The sequence below is a fragment of the Phyllobates terribilis genome, unplaced genomic scaffold, assembly GCF_046119375.1.
Source record: "Phyllobates terribilis strain yellow unplaced genomic scaffold, ASM4611937v1 Scaffold_12__6_contigs__length_324123572, whole genome shotgun sequence".
In the NCBI taxonomy this organism is placed as follows: domain Eukaryota; kingdom Metazoa; phylum Chordata; class Amphibia; order Anura; family Dendrobatidae; genus Phyllobates; species Phyllobates terribilis.
In genome coordinates, this window is record NW_027362772.1 from 297114668 (window position 1) to 297138075 (window position 23408).

The following is a 23408-nucleotide window of genomic DNA, read 5'->3' on the forward strand; positions in this document are numbered from 1 at the left end:
TGTGTTGCAAGATATACCACCTGTGTATAGAATACCAATTTTTTTACTGCACCTAGTGAAGTAAAATCTTTTGGGCATAGCATCATTCTATTAGTCCATCTATACTGACCTCCATCAGGTTGCAAATTAAAACTAATTTTTATCTGCATCTACAGTACCTCTGAAAAAATATTTGGGCTTCTAGCAGTGTGTGGGACTTGTTCTATTAGTCCATCTATACTGACCTCCATCAGGTTGCAAACTGAATATATTTTTTTCTGCATCTACCTCTGAAAAAATATTGGGCTTCTAGCTGTGTGTGGGTCTTGTTCTATTAATCCATCTATACTGACCTCCATCAGGTTGCAAACTGAATATATTTTTTTCTGCATCTACCTCTGAAAAAATATTTGGCCTTCTAGTAGTGTGTCGGACTTTCTCTATTAATCCATCTATACTGACCTCCATCAGGTTGCAAACTGAATATATTTTTTTCTGCATCTACCTCTGAAAAAATATTTGGCCTTCTAGCAGTGTGTGGGACTTTCTCTATTAGTCCATCTATACTGACCTCCATCAGGTTGCAAATTAAAACTAATTTTTATCTGCATCTACAGTACCTCTGAAAAAATATTTGGGCTTCTAGCAGTGTGTGGGACTTGTTCTATTAGTCCATCTATACTGACCTCCATCAGGTTGCAAACTGAATATATTTTTTTCTGCATCTACCTCTGAAAAAATATTGGGCTTCTAGCTGTGTGTGGGTCTTGTTCTATTAATCCATCTATACTGACCTCCATCAGGTTGCAAACTGAATATAATTTTTTTCTGCATCTAGCTCTGAAAAAATATTTGGCCTTCTAGTAGTGTGTCGGACTTTCTCTATTAGTCCATCTATACTGACCTCCATCAGGTTGCAAATTAAAAATAATTTTTTTCTGCTTCTAACCCAGCCAATAGTTTTGGCCTAATACCACAGTTTGGCCACTCAGCTCTGCTCGGTTACCATCCATTGTTTTTTTGTGCAAACAACTCCAGAGTTGTGAATTAGTTAACCACCAAAATGAGTGGAAAAAGGCCTGCTGCTGGTGGAAAGGGGAATAGGCGTGTTGGGAAGGGGAAAAAAGGTTGTGTCCGTGGGGTAGGTGTTAAAGCAACAGTAACATCTGCAGAAGAAAGACCATCTTCCAGCCAAACTAAAATGTCTACTTCTTTTAGCGGACAATGTGATAAGATCCCTTTCTTACGGCCACGCCAATCGCTACAAATTCCAGATGAGGCACAAAAACAGCAGGTGCTTCAACGGATATCAAGTGCTCCTTTAAGTGGGCTCTCCTCCACATCAACTTCAACATCACAAATACTCCAGTCCTCAAAGGTGTCACCCAAATCGCACTTGCTTCCTCACAGCTCCCAAATCTCCAGCTGCCCGTCTGAGTATGAGGTAGAACAGATGGTTGAGTCTGCAGAGCTGTTTACTCATACTATAGCGTGGGAATCAGAGGTCGACTCCAGCGCTTCTGTGAATCCAGACGAGGAAATGATCTGCACTGATGCCCAGAATCTTTATGAGTCGGATCCAGGACCAGACGCAGAAGGTTCTGACCATAATGTAGACCCTCATTCCCAAACTGTAACTCCTGTTGGTGGAGACAATGAGGAAGACGATGATAAGACTCAAATACCTGATTGGAGCGACAACTTTAGTTTTTTGTCAGGGCAGGAACAGGTTGGCTCTGAGGACGACGGGTGTGATAACGCACAGGGTGATGATGATGAGGTCGGAGATCCCACTTACTGTCAACCCACAGTCAGCCAAGAGATGAGGTCAGCAGAGGAGGTGGAGGAAGATGCTAGTGACGACGAGGTCAGGTTGCGCCTTCCTGGACAGAGATGTAGTACTGGAAGCACGTCAACAACTGCATCCTCAAACACAACTCTGCCTCTCACCACAAGTCGTGGTGGCTCTTCAGGTCGCATGGGTGCTAAGCCTTGCATAGCCTGGGCATTTTTTCAGATCGATAAAGATGACCCAACTCGTGTTATCTGTAACATTTGTCAGCAAAATCTAAGTAGAGGCCAAAAAATACATAGTTTGAGTACTTCATGCATGAACCGGCACATGGACATGAAGCATAAGTTGCAGTGGGAAGCTCAGTGTGCTACAATGCGGCCTAGCCGGCCGGGCCAACCACCGTCTGCCATATCTTGTGCATCCGCGGCCTCTTCATCCTCTGTGACTGGGGGGACAGCAGTCACACCTGTTTTGGGGCGCAGACCTGCCACCTCTTTACCCGCAACAGCCAGCGTGATTGGCAGGTCATCATTTTCTTTGGAGGTGGTAACACCAGCTGGTGTTGAGCGCTGTCCGACATCGATAGCACCACCTTTGGATGAAGGCAACCTAACATGTCCGCCTGCATCTTCCTCACAGACCGGCAGTTTGCCGGGGACACCCTTATCAACCCCGTCTAAGCACAATAGCCAGCCCTCGGTCCCTCAGATGTGGACAAGTAAAAGACCATTTCCTCCTAGCCATGAGAAAGCTAAGAGGTTGAATTTCACCATCTGCAAGCTCTTGGCTACAGAAATGCTGCCTTTCCGCCTGGTGGACACAGAGGATTTTCGAGACCTTATGTCCGTCGCAGTGCCCCAGTACCAGATGCCCAGTCGGCACTACTTCTCAAAGAAAGGTGTGCCTGCGCTCCACCAGCATGTCGCACACAACATCACCGCTTCTTTGAGAAACTCTGTGTGTGACAGGGTGCATTTCACCACAGACACTTGGACGAGTAGGCATGGACAGGGGCGTTACATGTCGCTGACTGGGCACTGGGTAACTATGGTGACAGCAGGACAAGGGGCTGCTGTCCAAGTCTTGCCGTCCCCACGAGTTGTGCGTCAATCCTCTTTATGTCAAAGTTCCTCCACTGCTTCTGCCTCCTCAACCTCCTCTCGGTCTTCCACCTGCACCCAAAGCCTGTCTGGTCATGCCACAAGCTTTCTAACTGCGCAGAAGGGATCCTGCACACCTCCTTACTATGCTGGCAGTAGGGCTCAACGTCATCAGGCGGTTTTTACATTGAAATGTCTGGGAAATGTGAGTCACACAGCTGAGGAGTTGTGGTCAGCTCTGGAGAACCAATTTCATGAATGGTTGTCTCCACTGGACCTGAAACCAGGGAAGGCCGTGTGCGACAATGCTGCAAACCTGGGTGCGGCCCTTCGCCGGGGCAATGTCACACACGTGCCTTGTATGGCTCACGTGTTGAACCTGGTTGTCCAGCAATTTTTAGCCCACTATCCCAGACTAGATGGCCTTCTGCAGAGGGCACGGTCGCTGTGTGCTCACTTCCGCCGTTCGCATCCCGCAGCTCAGCGACTTACATCTCTACAGAAGTCGTTGGACCTGCCACTTCACCGGCTAAAATGCGATGTGCCTACCCGGTGGAATTCAACTCTGCACATGTTGCAGCGACTGTGGCAGCACCGACAAGCCCTGGTGCAATACGTTCTGACGTATAGCCTGGGCCAACGAGATTCAGAGGTGGGGCAAATCACGCTGGAGGAGTGGTCTCAGATCAGGGACCTATGCACCCTTCTGCACAGTTTTGAAATGGCGACGAAGATGTTTAGTGCTGACGATGCCATTATCAGCATGACTATTCCGGTGATTTACATGCTGGAGCACATGTTAAACAGAATTCGGAGTCAGGTGGTGGCACAAGAGGAGGTGGAGGAATTAGAGGAGGAGGAGTTGTATGCGGAAGGGCTAACATCTGCAAGGTCCAGAAGGTCGGCAGCACCAAGGCGGCAGGCATGTGAGGGTGGGGGAGATGGTTTTACCAGGGCGCATGGTAGCAGCCAAACTAGTGAGGAAGGTGCAGGAGCCCAGGAAGAAGTGGAGGACGAACTGATGGAAGACTCATCAGATGAGGGAGACCTTGATCACATTTCTGTTGTGCGAGGTTGGGGGGAGAGGACAGAGGAAGGAAGCATGATTGTTACCTCGCCACCAACACAACAGGGACTTGGTGCTCCTGGATGCGCAACACACATGAGTGCCTTCTTGCTGCACTACCTGCAACATGACCCTCGAATTGTGAGAATTAGAAATAATCCTGACTACTGGGTTGCCACACTGTTAGATCCCCGGTACAAAAGTAAATTTGCAGAAATTATTCCTGCCATAGAAAGCGATGCACGCATGCAGGAGTATCAGCAGAGACTGTTGCAGAATCTTACATGTGCTTTTCCACAAAATACCAGTGGTGCACGTAGTGAATCTCACAGTTCCAACTTGCCAACCGTGGGACCGTCATGTGTTCAGCACTCAAACCGTAACAGAACCACAGTATCTGCTGGTAACATCAATTTTGCGGAATCATTTCACCACTTTTTTAGCCCATCCTTTGCAAGGCCACAGGAGACAAGAAGTCTGACACATAGTCAACGCCTAGAGACGATGGTACAGGAGTATCTCCAAGTAAACATTGAAGCCACGACTGTGTCACTGGACCCTTGCTCTTTTTGGGCTTCCAATCTGGATAAATGGCCGGAGCTAGCCACTTACGCCTTGGAGATCTTGTCATGCCCCGCAGCCAGCGTTCTGTCTGAACGTGTGTTCAGCGCTGCTGGTGGTGTGCTGACCGATAAGCGCACGCGGCTCTCCACTGATAATGTAGACAGACTCACGTTCATAAAGATGAACAAATCATGGATCCGAAACGACTTTTCTACCCCTGTGTCATCCTGGGGAGAGTAAAAGCTTGATGATTGGTTAAAATCACCCTACCAAATGTTTTAAGCTTTCAAATTACTAATCATGTTTATCTGTATCTTGACTGGAAAATAATTTGGGCTTTGTAGCAGTGTGCAGCACTGATCCTATTAGGCCATCTATAATAAGCTCAACCAGATTTAAAATTAAAAATAATTTTTAGCTGCATCTAGCCCGGAAAATAATTTTGGGGCTCCGAGATGCGCAAGACACATAAGTGCCTTCTTGCTGCACTACCTGCAGCATGACCCTCATATTGTCAGAATTCGAAGTAATCATGACTACTGGGTTGCCACACTCTTAGATCCCCCAAACTTTTCGATCAACCTTTTCATTTTAATAAAGACCAAAAAAATGGTCATTTTTGAAATTATAAGCATTAGCAGGTTGTTAGAAACTGAAATCAAACAGTTTTCAACTCAAAACTTTATTCTAGGTGATGTTACATTTTCACATAGGACCCCTTGTTCGAAAGGAGCTTCTGAACTCTCTCGTCCATTGAATTTGTCAGGTTTTGGATGGTTTCTGCTTCAATTGTTTTGCATGAGGACAGAATACCCTCCCAGAGCTGTTGCTTAGATGTGAACTGCCTCCCGCCATCATAGACACTCCTTTTAATGATGCTCCAAAGGTTCTGAATGGGGTAGAGGTCAGGGGAGCATGGGGGTCACACCATAAGTTTGTCCCCTTTTATGCCCATATCAGCCAGAGATGCAGATGTTTTATGTGCAGCATGAGATGGTGCATTATCATGCAGAAAAATGATCTTGCTGTGAAATACACGGTTCTTGTTCTTGAACCATGGCAGGAAGTGCTGTTTGAGAAAATCCACATACATTATGGAGTTCATCTTTAGCGCCTTCAGGGATCCTAAAGGGGCCGACAATCTCTCTCCCCATGATTCCAGCCCAAAACATTACTCCACCTCCTCCTTGTTGGCGCTGTAGCCGTGTTTGCGTGGGGTGTCCATCAACCAGCCATCCTCCACTCCATCCATCTGGACCATCGAGCGCTGCACGGCACTCATCCGTGAACAAAACAGTTTTGAAATCAGTCTTCATGTAATGTTTGGCCCACTGGAGCCGTTTCTGCTTGTGTGAAGTGGATAGAGGAGGTCGACAGGATGGCGTATGCACAGCTGCAAACCTCTGAAGGACCCTGCATCTTGTTGTTCGGGGACGTTGGAGGCACAAGCAGCTTCAAAAACTTGTCTGCTGCTATGACAAGGCTTTTTTGCCGCTGCTCTTTCAACCTGACGTAATTGCCTGTAGGAAAGAGTCCTCAATTTGCCCTTATCAGCACGCACACGTGTGTACTGTGAATCAGCTACATACTTCTTGATTGCCAAGACACTTCATCCTGATCATCGCACAATGTTGATTGTAGTCATGCCTTGAACTAAACACTCCACAATTTGTTGCTTCTCAGCAGCCGACACATCCTTTTTCTTTCCCATTTTGGCAGAAAATGTAGGCTGCTTAATAATGTGAGAGAGCCTTCTTAAGTAGTCTTGCCTTTCATTGGACACACCTGCCAAACTAATTAGCACAGGTGTCTGCAATTGCTTACAGTGATATAAAGAGCCCTGACACACATCACCATCAATGAGTTTAACTGACAAACAAACAAATTCTTCCCTTATCACTCCTAAACACTTTTTGCATAATAATTTGGAACGCGGTGTACATGTGCTTTTCCACAAAACACCAGCGGTTCACGTAGTGAATCTTACAGTTCTAACTTGCCAACCGTGGTCTGTATGGAATTGTTCAATAAAGGGCCCAAAATTAAGATAACATAGATGGGAGAGGTCTCTATGAATAGGAATTCCTAAGTATTTGATACCCTGTGAGGGCCAGGCAAAGGGAAAGTTGGACTGGATGGAATCCTATATGGATTTGGGGAGGGAGACATCGAGGGCCTCAGACTTCGCTGCATTGATTTTAAAATTTTACCATGTAACAAAGTGATCTATTTCAGCCATAACAGCATGGATGGATATATGTGATTGAGTGATATATACTAGGACATCATCAGCAAATAGAGAGCACTTGTACTCGGTGCCTCCCACCTCAATCCACCTAATATTGGGGTTATGGCGAATTGATGAGAGCAGGTGCTCCGTCACTAGGATGTATAAGAGAGGGGACAGAGGACATCCCTGCCTTGTCCCATTGGTGATTGTGAAAGGTGATGAAAATGTTCTGACGCACCCCCTGGGCCTTGGGACACCCGGAGCCGGACCCTTTTTGGTGGATGCTGGTGGTTGTAGTCTTCGTGGCGGCGACCCGGTTCCGTGGCTCAGGGCGGTCAAACCAGTGGCGGAACTATTTATGTGGTTTTGATGTTTAAATGTCCGACTACGCCACCCGTGGATTGCAGTCAGAGTGAACCGCCGCTACAGGGCAGACCGCTGAGGCTGGTGTTGTGGGTGCAGCAGAGCGTAGCATAACTCCCCACGGGAGGAGTATAGCCTCAGGGCAGTGTATGTGGAGGATGGGGGTGATGGTGCAGGGCAGCAGCAGTAACGACACGGAGTCAGTGATGCAGTCCAGGGCCTTTACTCACAGTTCTTATTATTCAGACCACGTCTGCAGGTAACGGCTGCCCACGTCGTACTGTGCTCACCAGGTGAGGGGCTCAGACAACTCCCAGATAACTTTTGAGCACTTCACAGGACCCCCTTTGTGTGTCCTTTGTCTGGCCTTTCTTACCAACACTTCTGTCTGGCTGCCTCGGGCCTCCTCTTGGTAAACTTGTCGCCAGTTTCCCTGACCCTATGTGGTGCCTTCCTTGCGGGTGTAGCGAGGGGCTGCGCCACATAAAATGTCAGAGCCTCCGGTTTCTAGCTGAGGGTCGTTTCCTGCCTCCACTAGTTCGGGGACTGGTCTCCCCCTTTGGCCTGACCCCTCCACGCAGGTGGATCCGGGCGTGCGGTGGCGACTCGCCCGTCCGCACCCCTGGGATCCCTTCATTCCTCGTTCCTGGAGCCTTCTCCGCTCCTCTTCCTTCCTTCTCCCTCTTCCAGGCCTGGGCCTCTGTTACTAGGCCCGCCTCCGGAGCAGAGCTCATGCAGAGCCCCTGCTCCCTGCCACTTCTGCTCAGACTTCTCTGCACTGAACTAAGATGGTGCCCACCTTTTATACTGCCTTCTCAATGCACCCAGGAACTGCTTCCTCCCTGCTCCTGCACTACATGACATGCCTATATCTGTGTCTCCCCCTCATTTTACTCCTCCACCTCTTTTATTTTCGCATGACTATATGTACTTGTCACTTTTCCATGTGTTAGTTGTGTCTTCTGAGAAGTTTGTCAGCTTTTGGACACCTTTGAAGGTGTTTTCTATGTGTTTCTATGTGTTTTTGTTTGCCTGCCATTGGTTTTAACGGTGTTCGAAGGTGTTCGACGAACAGTTCGACGAACAGTTCGGCGAACACACGGGTGTTCGACGAACCGAACCGAACTCGAACACTACGGGGGTGGCTCAACACTAATACTGACCTCCATCAGGTTGCAAACTGAATATAATTTTTTTCTGCATCTACCTCTGAAAAAATATTTGGGCTTCTAGCTGTGTGTGGAACTTGTTCTATTAGCCCAACTATACTGACCTCCATGAGGTTGCAAATTGAATATAATTTTTTTCTGCATCAAGCTCTGAAAAAATATTTGGCCTTCTAGCAGTGTGTGGGACTTGTTCTATTAGTCCATCTATACTGACCTCCATCAGGTTGCAAACTGAATATAATTTTTTTCTGCATCTACCTGTGAAAAAATATTTGGCCTTCTAGCAGTGTGTGGAACTTGTTCTATTAGTCCATCTATACTGACCACCATCAGGTTGCAAATTGAATATAATTTTTTTCTGCATCTAGCTCTGAAAAAATATTTGGCCTTCTAGCAGTGTGTGGGACTTGTTCTATTAGTCCATCTATACTGACCTCCATCAGGTTGCAAATTGAATATAATATATTTCTGCATCTAGCTCTGAAAAAATATTTGGCCTTCTAGCAGTGTGTGGGACTTGTTCTATTACTCGATCTATACTGACCACCATCAGGTTGCAAATTCAATATAATTTTTTTCTGCATCTAGCTCTGAAAAAATATTTGGCCTTCTAGCAGTGTGTGGGACTTGTTCTATTAGTCCATCTATACTGACCTCCATCAGGTTGCAAACTGAATATAATTTTTTTCTGCATCTACCTTTGAAAAAATATTTGGCCTTCTACCAGTGTGTGGTACTTGTTCTATTAGTCCATCTATACTGACCTCCATAGGTTGCAAACTGAATATAATTTTTCCTGCATCTAGCTCTGAAAAAATATTTGGCCTTATAGCAGTGTGTGGGACTTGTTCTATTAGTCCATCTATACTGACCTCCATCACGTTGCAAATTGAATATAATTTTTTTCTGCATCAAGCTCTGAAAAAATATTTGGCCTTCTAGCAGTGTGTGGGACTTGTTCTATTAGTCCATCTATACTGACCTCCATCAGGTTGCAAATTGAATATAATATTTTTATGCATCTAGCTCTGAAAAAATATTTGGCCTTCTAGCAGTGTGTGGGACTTGTTCTAGTACTCGATCTATACTGACCACCATCAGGTTGCAAATTCAATATAATTTTTTTCTGCATCTAGCTGTGAAAAAATTTTTGGCCTTCTACCAGTGTGTGGTACTTGTTCTATTAGTCCATCTATACTGACCTCCATCAGGTTGCAAACTGAATATAATTTTTTTCTGCATCTAGCTCTGAAAAATTATTTGGCCTTCTAGCAGTGTGTGGGACTTGTTCTATTAGTCCATCTATGCTGACCTCCATCAGGTTGCAAACTGAATATAATTTTTTTCTGCATCTACCTATGAAAAAATATTTGGGCTTCTAGCTGTGTGTGGAACTTGTTCTATTAGCCCAACTATACTGACCTCCATCAGGTTGCAAATTGAATATAATTTTTTTCTGCATCTAGCTCTGAAAAAATATTTGGCCTTCTAGCAGTGTGTGGGACTTGTTCTGTTAGTCCATCTATACTGACCTCCATCAGGTTACAAACTGAATATAATTTTTTTCTGCATCTACCTCTGAAAAAATATTTGGCCTTCTAGCAGTGTGTGGAACTTGTTCTATTAGTCCATCTATACTGACCACCATCAGGTTGCAAACTGAATATAATTTTTTTTTGCATCTAGCTCTGAAAAAATATTTGGCCTTCTAGCAGTGTGTGGGACTTGTTCTATTAGTCCATCTATACTGACCTCCATCAGGTTGCAAATTGAATATAATATTTTTCTCCATCTAGCTCTGAAAAAATATTTGGCCTTCTAGCAGTGTGTGGGACTTGTTCTATTAGTCCATCTATACTGACCTCCATCAGGTTGCAAATTCAATATAATTTTTTTCTGCATCTAGCTCTGAAAAAATATTTGGGCCTCTAGCAGTGTGTGGGATTGTTCTATTAGTCCATCTATACTGACCTCCATCAGGTTGCAAACTGAATATAATTTTTTTCTGCATCTAGCTCTGAAAAAATATTTGGCCTTCTAGCAGTGTGTGGGACTTGTTCTATTAATCCATCTATACTGACCTCCATCAGGTTGCAAATTGAATATAATATTTTTCTGCATCTAGCTCTGAAAAAATATTTGGCCTTCTAGCAGTGTGTAGGACTTGTCCTATTAGTCCATCTATACTGACCTCCATCAGGTTGCAAACTGAATATAATTTTTTTCTGCAACTACCTCTGAAAAAATATTTGGGCTTCTAGCAGTGTGTGGGACTCATTGTATTAGGCCATCTATACCAAGCTCCACCAGCTTTTAAATTAATAATAATTTTTAGCTGCATCTAGCCCTGAAAATAATTTTTCTTCCCAATAGTGGTAGCAATAGAAATATGGGGCGCGCTCCTGGCTTACAAAAATATACTCTTCATAACAAAAAACACCAGCCTAGCGCACTGCATTATTAAGATGGCATCATCGTCTCTCCCAGTGCAAGGCCTACTACCCAGGCGAGCATTCCTGTGCCTAAAACACAATGTATGGTTCCGCGCTAGCCACTATGCTGAGGGGTCTAAAGCTGCTGCTAATGCTTTATAACAATTGGCACATTTTCACAGAGCTCTTCCACAATGCCCACCCATCGGGCAACAGTTGCCCACCTTCCCTATGGGATCTAGTGGCGAATAGTTGATGCCATTAATCAGAGCGTCAGTTGCCCCGTCGAGGTGGCAAGCATACGGTAAGGCATGGGAAGAGTAGACACGACTAGTAGCAGGCAGACGGGTTGACCAATGTGAACAAGCCAGATCACAAGTCACCATAGAATTTCTCCACCAGATAATGATGAGGGGCATATCAGGGGCGTCAGGGCAGTGGTGTCTGACCGGAGTAGCATTTCACTTCCAACTACTGAATTGGGGAGATGTGACAAAGATTCATCATCAGACAATCCATAAAAGGGTGGAAAAGGGGTCAGCCAAGTCAGGAGTGTAGACGTCCCGTCCCGTGTCACTAAAACTGATTTCTCACATCATATCCCTAACACCATTAACATGACACTCACAATTTGAAGCAACACTACTGTCTACTGCATTTGTGATCGCCTTCTTCGGGGCGCTATGCATAAGCGAATTAGTCCCTCAATCCAAAATTAGCACCAGTGGAGACTTATTACACCAGGACGTAGTCATAGCCAATAATGCAATACCTCTACGCATACACAAATCGAAAACGGTTCCAGCGGGCAGTGGCACTTGGGTACTTCTACAACCCACAAATGGTACACTGAGTCGGATAACAATAGTAAAAACATATCTAACCATCAGATCACAAAGTAATTTCTTCCTATCACACATTGATGGAACGCCATTATCAAGATACCAGTTCCAAGCTATATTTAATAAATGCATAACATCGGCAGGGAACCACCCCAAAGATTACGGGACACACTCATTCCGCATAGGCGCGGCCACGAAAGCAGCAAGAGCAGGACTGTCAGAAACGGAAGTTCAGAGGATAGGGAGATGGCGATCCACGTGTTTGGCAAGATACATAAGACCGGACTTGTTATCCTAACGTGGTTTGTTTCTTTTACAGGTGACGCTAAGCCAACAGTGTGGGTGATAGGCCACTCGTATATATATTGGGCAGAAAAAAGGGTGAAAGTCCGCCCAGGCGGGAGGAAATTAGAATTTCATAACACATATTTCAACTGGAGAGGTATTAGAGGCCTGCTATGGCCACAGGTACTAATGGAGGTAATCAAGGTAGGGAGAGAGGCAAGATGTCCGGTCATCTTAGTTATACAGGCCGGGGGAAACAACCTAGGTCATCACAAGAGCGCATAACTAATGGCAATAATGAAACTAGACACTGAGCGCTTCAGAGAATTTTTCACAAAACTAGCTATAGTATGGTCAGAGAATGTGCCGATAGCGGTATGGCAAGGTGCACGAGACATCACGGCCATCGAACGGACAAGGCGGGTAATAAATATTCGGATGGCAAAATTTAGAAGACACAGAGGCAGTGTAGTGGTACGACACCGACAACAGAAAGGAGATAAAGCAGGCCTCATACGGCCCGACGGTGTTCACTTAATGGATATTGGACTGGACATATTCCTGTCAGGACTCCAGGACGGAGTGGAACAAGCGTTAAGAGTGATGGGTGGGGGTCAGAGTCCTGCATACGAGTACGCAGGATCCTCCGTGGTCTGGAAATAGAAAGGACATGTTGGAGAGTAACACTTGTTGGCCAACTTGCCGGAGTGGAGACCCAGGGCATGCTGCAACACGCTGAATTATTTTAAAAATGAAATGCCTTTCTAATGGAATGAGTATAAAGAGTTAATAAAGCTGTGACCGATCCTCACCCATCCAGTTGTAAGAGTTACATTATTGTATTGTCAAGGAAAGGTGAGTGGTAGGGGGGCTGAGCGTCTGGGTTTGGTTGGGGGTCCCCACAGTCTGCCTAGGCTAGATGCATTTAAAAATTCTTATTAGATACACAGGCGGTGCAGCTTCCTTCGCAGCTGGGCTACTACGCCCAAAGTATTGCCTAGGCTAGATGCAGTTAAAAATTCTACGCTGACTAGCAGACACTGAAGATTTGGAGCAGACCACTGAGTAAACAGCTCTTCAGACTCAACCATCTGTGTTACCCCAAGCCATAGTGTATGTAGTTTCTTACAGTTAAAAGGGGGGGGGAGCGACCCAACCCACCTGGAATTGACGATGCCAACGTCACGTAAGACACAGCAAGGGGACTCCAAAAAGAGTCTCCATTTTTTCCCAAAATTGTGGCACAGACACCACTTAACCCTAGAACGCATACCTGGGGCCTCGCAGGCCCGCCCTGTTAATTGTTTTCTATTTTCTGCAAGATTACTTTAGTTAGAATTTTGAAACTCTAGGTATTCTTCATGTATATAGTTGTTTGTCATTTGAGTTTGAGTTATTCCATGTTATTTGCACACGGGCCTAAAAGGCCCAGGTATATGAAAGTGTAGATTTTTATGGTCATGTGTTCTAGGGTTAAGTGCCATCAATTGCCATACAGTTGCTTAAAACGGTTGGTGAGGTGATATTACCAAATCCTCAAGCTTTTAGTCTCCCAAGGATAACACAGGGCTAGAAAAGTCCTTGCGAATCCATGATTTGTTAATGTTTATGAACGTGAGTCTGTCTACATTCTCAGTGGACAGCCTTGTGCACTTATCTGTCAGCACACCATCAGCAGCGCTGAACACACGTTCAGAGAGAACACTGGCTGCAGGGCATGACAAGATCTCCAAGGAGTGAGTGGCGAGCCTCGGACATTTTTCCAGATTGGAATACCAAAATGAGCAAGGGTCCAGTGACACAGTCATGGCTTCGATGTTCACTTGGAGATACTCCTGTACCATCCTCTCTAGGCATTGACTATGTGTCAGACTTCTTGTCTCCTGTGGCCTTGCAAAGGATGGTCTAAAAATGTGGTGAAACGATTCCACAAAATTGCTGTTACCAGCAGATACTGTGTTACTGTTACGGTTTGAGTGATGAAGACTCGACAGTCCCACGGTTGGCAAGTTAGAACTGTGAGATTCACTTTGTGCACCACTGGTGTTTTGTGGAAAAGCACATGTAAGATTCTGCAACAGCGTCTGCAGATACTCCTGCATGCATCAATCCCTTTTTATAAATAGTAAAATCTCGGCACACCAATAGTCAGAATTTTACTGAATTTTATTTTATTTAGAGCAGTCCACATGTACGTTTCGGTCCGATAATTGGACCTTCATCAGTGTACTGCAGGTGAGAAAGATCAAAGAAAGAGATTGTCAATTTTATAAATGACAATTGAAACACAAGTGTAACAACATAGATCAAGTTAGTTAAATGCATTAACAGATTCCATCAACAATATCAAAGCTGAATAGTGTATAACCGATGAACACTTACTGAGTGTGGAATAGAGGAAGGGGAAAAAAATAGAAACGAAGAACGCTGTGTTCTTAATGGGGAACCTGTGGGTAAAAGGGACATTGGTGGTTTCAGTGAGATAGCCCGAACAGTAGAAATCGCTAGACTGGTCAATAATACCTGGAAGATCCTGCTATACCTGAGCGTAGATAGAGTTGAAGTGATGGCATGCGGTATCCACCGCTAATGACCGGCATGGTGCCATGAGGAAGCACGCCGTATGTAACTAGAGGGTGGGCGGGTTCAGAAGCAAGCGGTAGCCAATCAGAAGACGAGAGTATGATTGACGTATTGACCATATCCGGTGACAATACCGGAAGTGACGTTAGCGACTACGGGGAACGCTCGTAATTGGTGGAAGTACGCGCATGCGCTTATGCGTGCGTGTCAGCCGCAAAGGTAATAACATCCATCATCCCCAAACCGGTAAAAAATACCCGGTTAAAGGTTTTTTCACATGCGACACCAGTTTTGTGGTATACCTCATAAAATGCCCCTGTGGTTTAATATACGTTGGGGAAACAACTCAACCCATCAAGGATAGGATATCCAAACATAAATCTACGATCAGATGCTAAAACTTACTGCTACCTATCCCCCATCATTTCGTCACAGCAGGACATAGTGTCACACAACTAAGGTTTCAGGTAATTGAGCATATCCAGCAGCCTCGGCGCGGTGGCAACCGCATCCAGAAACTGAAACAAAGAGAGGCTTACTGGATACATGAACTACAATCCCTAGCCCCTAGAGGGCTTAACAGAGACTATGACCCTCTTGCTTTCATGTGACACTTGATCGGCACTATGATCATCTTATGGATCTTTGCTGGGTATCATTTATTATTTACCGTGTGATGTCTTATCAAATATTATCACTGTCTACCTGAGATGTCTACCTCTATTAACACTAACTGTTATCTTCTTCCATTCCAGATTTCCATATATTCCGCCATCCGCCCTCCTCCTGCCTCTTCTCTCTACACCCATCACGTAATCTACGACTCCCCTAAGGTGGAATGCACAGATCAGCTGTTTTTTTCCTCTTCCTACTCTGTGGAACGCACTCTCCTATCGGCTGACACGCACGCATAAGCGCATGCGCGTACTTCCACCAATTACGAGCGTTCCCCGTAGTCGCTAACGTCACTTCCGGTATTGTCACCGGATATGGTCAATACGTCAATCATACTCTCGTCTTCTGATTGGCTACCGCTTGCTTCTGAACCCGCCCACCCTCTAGTTACATACGGCGTGCTTCCTCATGGCACCATGCCGGTCATTAGCGGTGGATACCGCATGCCATCACTTCAACTCTATCTGCGCTCAGGTATAGCAGGATCTTCCAGGTATTATTGACCAGTCTAGCGATTTCTACTGTTCGGGCTATCTCACTGAAACCACCAATGTCCCTTTTACCCACAGGTTCCCCATTAAGAACACAGCGTTCTTCGTTTCTATTTTTTTCCCCTTCCTCTATTCCACACTCAGTAAGTGTTCATCGGTTATACACTATTCAGCTTTGATATTGTTGATGGAATCTGTTAATGCATTTAACTAACTTGACCTATGTTGTTACACTTGTGTTTCAATTGTCATTTATAAAATTGACAATCTCTTTCTTTGATCTTTCTCACCTGCAGTACACTGATGAAGGTCCAATTATCGGACCGAAACGTATATGTGGACTGCTCTAAATAAAATAAAATTCAGTAAAATTCTGACTATTGGTGTGCCGAGATTTTACTATTTATACTACGGTGTTGGATCCTACTCGTGCACCCCGGTCCAGTTGTGCTGCGTTCTCCTCTGCATTATCAATCCCTTTTTATGGCAGGAATTATTTCGGCAAATTTACTTTTGTACCGGGGATCTAAGAGTGTGGCAACCCAGTAGTCGGGATTACTTCGAATTCTGCAATCTGAGGGTCATGTTGCAGGTAATGCAGCAAGAAGGCACTCATGTGTCTTGCGCATCCAGGAGGACCAAGTCCTTGTTGTGTTGGTGGCGAGGTAAGAATCATGCTTCCTTCCTCTGCCCTCTCCCCCCAACCTCGCACAACAGAAATGTGATCAAGGTCTCCCTCATCTGATGAGTCTTACATGCCCATCGCCAGTTCGTCCTCCACTTCTTCCTCGGCTCCTGCACCTTCCTCAACAGTTTGGCTGCTACCATGCGCCCTGGTTAATCCCTCTCCCCCACCCTCCCATGCCTGCCGCCTTGGTGCTGCCAACCGTCTGGACCTTGGAGATGTTATCCCTTCCGCATACGACTCCTCCTCTACTTCCTCCACCTCCTCTTGTCCCACCACCTGACTCTGAATTCTGTTTAATGTGTGCTCCAGCATGTAAATCACCGGAATAGTCATGCTGATAATGGCATCGTCGTCAGCACTAAATATCTTCGTCGCCATTTCAAAACTGTGCAGAAGGGTGTGTGGCGCCACTGAGGGTTCAGTCGCCACAGAGTTACTACATCTCACCGAGAGGTGTGGTATTTCACCCTCAGGTAAGGAAGGCGTATGGCTCGGGACCCTATCACCTGCATCCAACACATACCCGCAGTGGGGGTAGGGTGAGATTGCTCCGAAGGGAGAGCACAGTCCCAGGTCCCTAGCTGGTGGGAGGGTCCTATGTAGTGGGTGCTTAGGGGAGCAGCATAGGGGAGCACATGACAGGGAGAGTATCAACAGGAAGCCATCTTACAAAGAGCAAGCCAGTCAGAGGAGGAAAAGTGACAGGAGCAGAGGCTCGGCATGAGCTCGGCTCCGGAGGCGGGCCTCGCCTGGGAGGCCCAGGACTAAAGGAGAGAAGAGAGGAGTGGGAGCAGGAAGGCTCCAGGAACCGAAGGGACCCTAGGGCTACGGGCCGTGCAGAAGGCCACCCGTACTCCCGCTGCTACCAGGAGGAAGAGGGGTCAGGCCAGATAAGGGGCACCGGTCCCTCAACTAGAGGAGAAACAGCAAGGCTCAACTAGAAACCGGAGGCTACAGCATTTCATGTACTGCAGGCAAAAGTCCACACCAGTCTCACTAAGAAGCTAGCCACATAGGACCCAGGGGACGGAACACAAGTCGCCCGCCAAGGCCCGAGGATACCGGATAGAAGTGTCACTGGGTGTGAGGTGCAGGGAGAAGGCCAGAGAAAGGACACACAGAAGGGGGTCCTGCTAAGTACTCCGGAGCTATCTGGGGGTGGACTGAGCCCCTCACTGAGTACGCACAGCACGACGGGTGAGATTACTCTGGTACCTGTAATCTGGACTGCAACAACTGTGAGTAAAGATCTTGGGACTGCATCACACGGACTCTGTGTTCATTACTGACTCCCTGCACTACAACCACCATCATCCACCCACACTGCCCTGAAGCTACACTCTTCCTGTGGTGAGTAATAATACCATTGCTGCAAAACCACCAGCTTCAGAGGACTGTTCCGCAGCGGCGGCCCCTTTGGCCGCACTCCATAGGTGGCGTAGTCGGACATTATAAAATCCATATATACAAATTACCATTGGATTGACCGCCCTGGGTCACGGACCGGGTCACCGCCACAGTGACTACAACTCCCAGCGTCTACCGGCCCGGCTCAGGGTACCCCACGGCCCAGGGGGCGCGTCAACTTCTTAGGTCCCTGATCTGAGACCACTCCTGCAGCGTGATTTGCCCTACCTCTGGATCTTGTTGGCCCAGGCTATACGTCAGAACGTATTGCACCAGGGCTTGTCGGTGCTGCCACAGTCGCTGCAACATGTGCAGAGTTGAATTCCACCGTGTCGGCACATCGCATTTCAGCCGGTGAACTGGCAGGCCCAACGAATTCTATAGAGATGTAAGTCGTTGAGCTGCGGGATGCGAACGGCGGAAGTGAGCACACAGCGACCGTGCCCTCTACAGAAGGCCATCTAGTCCGGGATAGTGGGCTAAAAATTTATGGACAACCAGGTTCAACACATGAGCCATACAAGGCACGTGTGTGACATTGCCCCGGCGAAGGGCCGCACCCAGGTTTGCAGCATTGTCGCACACGGCCTTCCCTGGTTGCAGGTCCAGTGGAGACAACCATTCATGAAACTGGGTCTCCAGAGCTGACCACAAGTCCTCAGCTGTGTGACTCACATTTCCCGGACATTTCAAAGTAAACACTGATGCCATTGAGCCCTGCTGCCAGCATAGTAAGGAGGTGAGCAGGATTCCTTCTCCGCAGTTAGAAAGCAGGTGGCATTACCAGACAGGCTTTGGGTGCAGGTGGAGTACCGAGAGGAGGTTGAGGAGGCAGAAGTAGAGGAGGAACTTCGAGATAAAGAGGATTGACGCAAAACTCATGGGGAAGGCAAGACTTGGACAGCAGCCCCTTGTCCTGCTGTCACCATAGTTACCCAGTGCCCAGTCAGCGACATGTAACGCCCCTGTCCATGCCTACTCGTCCAAGTGTCTGTGGTGAAATGCACCCTGTCACACACAGAGTTTCTCAAAGAAGCGGTGATGTTGTGTGCGACATGCTGGTGGAGCGAAGGCACACCTTTCTTTGAGAAGTAGTGCCGACTGGGCATCTGGTACTGGGGCACTGCGATGGACATAAGGTCTCGAAAATCCACTGTGTCCTTCAGGCGGAAAGGCAGCATTTCTGTAGCCAAGAGCTTGCAGATGGTGAAATTCAACCTCTTAGCTTTCTCATTGCTAGGAGGAAATGGTCTTTTACTTTTCCACATCTGAGGGACCGAGGGCTGGCTGTTGTGCTTTGACGGGGTTGAGTAGGGTGTCCCCGGCAAACTGTCGGTCTGTGAGGAAGATGCAGGCGGAGATGTTAGGTTGCCTTGATCCAAAGGTGGTGCTCTCGATGTCAGAGAGCGCTCAACACCAGCAGGTGTTTCCACTTCCCAATGAACTGACGACCTGCCAATCACACTGGCTGTTGCAGGTAAAGAGGTGGCAGGTCTGCGTCCAAAAACATGTGTGACTGCTGTCCCCCCAGTCACAGAGGATGAAGAGGCCGCGGATGCACAAGATGGGGCAGACGGTGGTTGGCCCAGCCTGCTAGGCCGCATTGTAGCACAGTGAGCTTCCCACTGCAACTTATGCTTCATATCCATGTGACGGTACATGCATGAAGTACTCAAACTATGGATTTTTTGGCCTCTACTTAGCTTTTGGTGACAAATATTACTGATAACACGAGTTATCCTTATCGATCTGAATAAATGCCCAGGCTATGCAAGGCTTGGAGCCTATGCGACCTGAAGAGCCACTACAACTTGTGGTCAGATGCAGAGTTGTGATTGAGGATGCGGTTGTTGACGTGCTTCCAGTACTCCGTCTCTGTCCAGGAAGGCGCAACCTAACCTCGTCGTCAATAGCATCTGTGACGCCTCGCTGCGCTTGGTATCACAGATCCTAGAAGAGTGTATTGATGGAATCCTCCACTAGAGGCCACCATAAACATTCACACATCTCCACCTTCCACCTCAGACCAGCAGAGGGAGCCCATTAGGGATATAAATAGGGAAGGTGGAGCTAGGCAGTTCAGTTCCTCTGAAGAGTTTCTGCAGTAGAGAAGCCTAAGAGAGGTCAGTCTGCAGTGGAGCTCAGTCTAGTCTAGAGAACTCAGTTAATAGTTCAGCAGTGGAGCACGAGTCTCCAGCTAGCTAGACTCAGGGAGCCCAGATAGAGCTTAAGGTGTGCCGGCACCATAAGATCAGAACCTTCTTCATCTGGTCCTGGATCCGACTTATAAAGATTCTGGGCATCAGTGCAGATCATTTCTTCATCTGGATTAACAGAAGCTCTGGAGCAGACCTCCATTTCCCAGGCTATAGTTTGAGTAAACAGCTCTGCAGCCTCAACCATCTGTGTTACCCCATACTCAGACGGGCAGCTGGAGACTTGGGAGCTGTGAGGAAGCAACTGCGATTGGGGTGACATCTCTGAGGACTTGAGTATTTGTGATGTTGAAATTGAGGTGGAGGAGAGCCCACTTGAAGGAGCACTTGATATCCGCTGAAGAACCTGCTGTTTTTGTGACTTATCTGGAATTTGTAGCGATGGGCGTGTCCGTAACAAAGGGATCATATCACATTGTCCACGAAAAGAAGTCGACATGGTAGTTTGGCTGGAAGATGGTCTTTCTTCTGCAGATGTTACTCCCCCCCAACCGCGGGGGGGCTCGACCCACCAGCGGACAGGCACTAGTATTGGGAGAGGGGGGCTGGCCGTCAGGGTCCACCCGTCAGGGTCCACCGCGGCTCTGGCACAAACCCGGCGACACGGAGGTGGCAGGGGCAAGAACGGACTGGCCGTGTCGACTTCTCACTTTTTGGATTTTAGAAGGGCATGACATGCCTATATCTGTGTGTCCCGCTCCTTTTACTCCTCCACCTCTTTTCTTTTCGCATGACTATATGTACTTGTCACTTTTCCATGTGTTAGTTATGTCTTCTGAGCAGTTTGTCAGCTTTTGGACACATTTGAAGGTGTTTTCTATGTGTTTCTATGTGTTTTTGTTTGCCTGCCATTGATTTTAACGGTGTTCGAAGGTGTTCGACGAACAGTTCGACGAACAGTTCGGCGAACACAAGGGTGTTCGACGAACTGAACCGAACTCGAACACTACGGGGGTGGCTCAACACTAGTTCAAAAACATTAGTCGTTCTCTCAACAACGCAGTTACCGGTAAAATCCACCTAACCACGGATATGTGGACAAGTGCTTGTGGGCAGGATGGTACATCTCGCTGATGGCACACTGGGTCAACATACTGGAAGCTGGGACCCAGTCGGACATTGGGACGGAACACATCCTCCCGACGCCGAGGATTGCGGATCCTAGGTCAATCAGGGTTGCCCCCACGGTCTACAGCTCCTGCACCTCATCCTCCTCAGCCTCCTCCTCCTCTTCAGCCTCCATCTCTGAAATGACCACATCAGTCACAAGCTGGAAGCACTGCAGCACTTCCTCGGCCAAGCGGCAACTGGCTATGCTGAAGATAATATGCTTAGGTGAAAAACCGCACAATGCTGAAGAGTTGTGGACAGCTCTAAAAGAGCAGGCAGATCTGTGGCACACACCGCTGAACCTACAGCCAGGCATGGTCGTGTGTGACAATGGCCAGAACCTGGTGGTGGCTCTGCCTGGCCCATGTGCTTAGCTTCGTGGTTCAGCGGTTTCTCAAATGCTACCAGTAGCTGCCAGATCTGCTTGTTAAAGTACGCCGCCTGTGTGCCCATTTTAGAAAGTCAGCTACAGCTTTTGCAGCCCTTGCAGTGTTTCAGCAGCTTCCGGCTCACAGACTGTTGTGTGATTTCCCCACGCATTGTAACTCTACACTGCAGATGTTGGGAAGGATTTGTGAGCAGAAGAGGGCAGTTGTTGAGTACCAGCATCAACAAGGCCATCGGTATTCAGTTCAGACTCCACACATAAGACCTCAGGAGTAGTGTTTAGCCACTCCCGTAGTGTTCGAGTTCGGTTCGGTTCCTCGAACACCCGTATGTTCGCCGAACTGTTCGTCGAACTGTTCGACGAACACCTTCGAACACCGTTAAAACCAATGGCAGGCAAACAAAAACACATAGAAGCACATAGAAAACACCTTCAAAGGTGTCCAAAAGCTGACAAACTGCTCAGAAGACACAACTAACACATGGAAAAGTGACAAGTACATATAGTCATGCGAAATGAAAAGAGGTGGAGGAGTAAAAGGAGGGGGACACACAGATATAGGCATGTCATGCCCTTCTAAAATCCAAAAAATTGCGAAGCCGACACGGCCAGTCCGTTCCCTGCCGTGCGACCTCCGTGTCGACGGGTTTGTGCCAGAGCCGCAGTGGACCCTGACGGCCAGCCCACCTTTCCCAATACTGGTGCCTGTCCGCTGGTGGGTCGAGCCCCCCCACGTTGGGGGGGGAGTAACATCTGCAGAAGAAAGAACATCTTCCAGCCAAACTAAGATGTCTACTTCTTTTCGTGGACAATGTGATACGATCCCTTTCTTACGGACACGCCCATCGCTACAAATTCTAGATGAGGCACAAAAACAGCAGGTGCTTCAACGGATATAAAGTGCTCATTCAAGTGGGCTCTCCACCACCTCAACTTCAACATCACAAATACTCCAGTCCTCAGAGGTGTCACCCCAATCGCACTTGCTTCCTCACAGCTCCCAAGTCTCCAGCTGCCCGTCTGAGTATGGGGTAACACAGATGGTTGAGTCTGCACAGCTGATTACTCATACTATAGCCTGGGAAACGGAGGTCTGCTCCAGAGCTTCTGTTAATCCAGATGAGGAAATGATCTGCACTGATGCCCAGAATCTTTATAAGTCGGATCCAGGACCAGATGAAGAAGGTTCTGAGCATAATGTAGACCCTCATTCCCAAACTGTAACTCCTGTTGGTGGAGACAATGATGAAGACGATGATGAGACTCAAATACCTGATTGGAGCGACAACTTGACTTTTCGGTCAGGGCAGGAAGAGGTTGGCTCTGAGGACGACGGGTGTGAGAACACACAGGGTGACGATGACGAGGTTGGAGATCCCACTTACTGTCAACCCACAGTCAACCCACAGTCAGCCAGTCAATGAGGTCAGCAGAGGAGGTGGAGGAGGATGTGACTAGCCCAGGGGATGGGGATGACTCGGTACCCAGGCCTTTGCCTGGCCTTGGGGATGTCGCGGTGGTCGGCTCCCTGGCCCATACCCTGGGGTCACTCTTTAAAAGAGTAGATAATTGTTAATTTTATAAGAGTTCGTGACACCACCTGTGGTATCTGGTGAGAAGCACCAGTGCTGCGCAGTCCACTGAGGCCGGTGATAAGGCAGCTCTATGGTATAGCTCCCCACAGGTGGAGCTAGGTATGCAGGGGGAATGCAGGACAGGCAAGACCCAGCTGGGTCAGAGCAAGAGCGGGAACGGACACGGTAGTCACTTCAGTACCTTTTACTGGTGGAAATTCAGGCACATCACGGAGCAAGGTAGGATGAAGGGTGCATATCAGGATCCTTCCCAATGAGCGGGTGTAGGGCCTCCTATTTCTTGCCTCTGCGTAGTAAGTTTCTGACCTGCCTGGAGCTAGGCCTAACTTTGTCTCTGTCCTGCGCTGGCTGACCTTGTGGTAGGGCCTTCTCTTGGAGTTCACGCTCCCAGTATGCGGGGCCTAAGCGTCTCCTGGCTCTGTTACGTATC